Source organism: Wyeomyia smithii, chromosome 3, assembly GCF_029784165.1.
Source record: "Wyeomyia smithii strain HCP4-BCI-WySm-NY-G18 chromosome 3, ASM2978416v1, whole genome shotgun sequence".
Taxonomy (NCBI): Eukaryota; Metazoa; Arthropoda; class Insecta; order Diptera; family Culicidae; genus Wyeomyia; species Wyeomyia smithii.
Genome location: NC_073696.1, coordinates 172,899,230 through 172,902,110, shown reverse-complemented (window position 1 = coordinate 172,902,110; position 2,881 = coordinate 172,899,230). Strand labels below are relative to the sequence as shown.

Below are 2,881 nucleotides of genomic sequence, written 5' to 3'. Positions count from 1 at the left end.
TTGCTAGGATCCAACACAAAATCTTGCTTGCGTTGTCAAAAATTATTAACTTTCAATGACCTTGTTTATTTGCCTTGAAAAAGGCATTTTGATTTCCAAAATTGGATTTCCTGATGGCAATCTTCATGCTGCCCCAACACGGGGGGAATAATATCAGTCTGGCGACACACGCTGAGAAGAACCGCGCTGCTCCTGAGACGTATTGACCAACCACAGGGCTAGTGCTGCTGCTAAGGAAGGACGACTGCTGTTGTCGCTGTCTAGAACTATTATGAGCGGCTTCGGCTGAAACAGGCTCTTATATAGGCCAAATAGTATGTTTTCACTTGCAAGGTATATGATTCTGTCGACCGTGCTTGGGAAGCAATCATATAACGACCAATCAGAGGTCGAATTTTTCGTTTTGACAAGGCTTGACCATTTTCAATAGTACAATAGTGTGAATAATAAAATTGCAATTATCTTATATTGGGAAGAATCTTAGAAGATTTTCCAATCTATTGCTGCAAGAACGAAGGAAATCCATCGAATAATAACCGATTTATTAGCATTTGAAATTGGACATATTTTTCACTTTTTTCGGTTTTAGATTTTCATTTCACATCCCTATGTAGCCGAACTTCCTGAGAGAAGTATTCTACTTCAAAAAACCACCTGGAATATATCCACAATGCTGGAACAAATCGTAGCATGGATAAACTTTGAACGAATTGATCGCATCACAAACATCTTGAATCATCGGTTTGTTTTCAATACGAATCCTTCTTATATGTTTTTTGACGAGTCCGAAAATCACTTCAATAGGGTTCAAAAACGGACAATATGCCGGTAAGAATATCGGAATAATTCCTATAGAGCGTAAGTAGCGGATTATGTTGGCTTCACAATGAATTCTGGCGCCATCGAGTATCCAGACCGAATGAAACCCGGGTACATTTGTACCTGTGGATTATCCGAAACATACCGGCGGCAACACTCGAAGAATTTGATTCTTGTGAACGTGCCTTCTGTCGTAAAGCTATCCAGCATTCCGTTTACTCCCAAAAAGCAAAGTAGGGATACACGTGGTTTACGACAGAACTCACCACGAAAGATGACCTTCTGTCCAACCACTCCGTAACCCTTCCGGCGCAGCATATCTCTGTTGTCGAAACTTACTTCGTCAAGAAAAACTAGGTTGTAAACAATTGAACAGACAGTAATTCCCGCATGAATCGCATTATCTCCCGATTTTGAATTTGGATGGCCCGCCGCTCAATTGACTTCCACGAGAGTCCAGCATCGTGGAGTATGGTACAAATTGATACTGTGGTAATAGTCGTATGTAACCGAAACTGAAACTTGTGCTTCGCTTCATCTAGAAACAGAACCGGTTCTCTCGTATACAAGTCTATCAGCCACTGGCGCATCTCCACACTAAACTTTTTATATGCTATTTTTCGCTGCTTCCTGCTGAAGAATCCTTGCTGTTCGAATCTGTTAATCCATTCACAAATTGTGTAAAACGACTTTCCATAGATTCGAGCTATATCCTTCCTAGAAATGCCCAAGAAGTAGTGACCATAAAGAGAATGATAAACGGTGTTTTTATGAGCGTGCTGATGATGAACTTGCTGACCAATTATGCTAGCCATTCTTTGAAAAAAAAAAAAAGCAATAACTTTCTAAGATTTCCGAATTAACTATTATATCCTACTTTTTCGTACCAAAACAAAATCAAGGATAAACTATCATATGGGAGAAGTGTTGTCAAAATTTGACAGCTCCACTTGTTTCGCTTTTCTAAATCGCTGCGCTAGTCGGACTAGCGAACTCCAGATTTGTGCTTTAGCGACAATAGTTATAGTTAGGGATACCATCTAGTCGGAGGTAGAAATCAGGACACCCTTTTTTTCGGCACAAATTTGATCTAAGCCTAAGACCTCCTAGCTGGTCTTAAGGTACGATGCTGGGCTAAGAAGCCAGTTGTCATACAGGGGATAGTCAAAATAAGTTGGATAGGCAAAATTTGGATGAAATTTGAATTGCTGTAGCTTTGTCAAAAGTTATTCGACTTTAATAATTCGAACACCATTGAACTGGAAAACTTTTGAAGTTTTATTTTCTGACCTCAGATCTGGCCTAGGTCAATGGATGTAGGAAATATTCCGGAGTTCCGGTAAGCATGTCGAACCTGCTAATTTTTGGATAGATTTGATAATGGGTTACCTGATAAAAATGTTTATTAGCATAATTGGCAAAGATTACAAAATCATTTCTGAAGCGAATGGTTCATCAAGATCCAGAATCGGCCAAGAACTCATCGAGAAATGGCTATTTTTCATCCGGAAGTCCTCAGAGGAACCTTTAGTAGGGGACATTTACGTTTTTGCACCAAATATAGCGTGTGACACCTCTATTTTCAGGATTTTTAATCGGGAATCTCTGAAAAGACATATTTTTGAATATAGGCTTCATTTATAGGATTCCACTTACTCCTGTGCTAATAGATGAAACATTGCATACCTACGTGGAATACACTTGCGTTTCAGTTCACAGCACAAAATCAAGTCCGGAGTACTTCGTGATAAGGGCGAATCTAACAAACTGTAAACAAATAGAAATTTTACCGCAAACGTATGAAGTAAGCTACTATCTACCTTCAAACTTCGAAAAAATAATGTATCTCTTTTCTAACTATTAAAAAGTAGGATGTTTGTTAAGGGCGAAATTTACTTTATATCAAAACGAAATAGAATGAGGAATACGCCCTTTTTGTTGTTTACGTTAGTAAAAGGCGAAACTTGACTTCTGGAGTACTTTGTGATAAGGTCGTACACTGAAAATAAATCGCACGCTAATCCCTGATGCTCTTTACATATGAATGTCAACAAAGATGACT

At 38.8% G+C, this 2,881-nt stretch overlaps 1 long non-coding RNA gene and 1 pseudogene across 1 annotated transcript; both read right to left on the bottom strand.

Annotated features, from left to right (window-relative positions):
• Positions 1–637: 637 nt before the first annotated feature.
• LOC129728852 (uncharacterized) lies at positions 638–1,634 on the bottom strand (annotated as a pseudogene).
• A 574-nt stretch (positions 1,635–2,208) lies between these two features.
• LOC129727842 (uncharacterized) lies at positions 2,209–2,881 on the bottom strand. The gene is made up of 3 exons (XR_008728597.1): positions 2,640–2,881; positions 2,506–2,586; positions 2,209–2,424 (listed from the first exon to the last, which is right to left on the bottom strand). It is a non-coding gene; the product is annotated as an uncharacterized LOC129727842 (long non-coding RNA).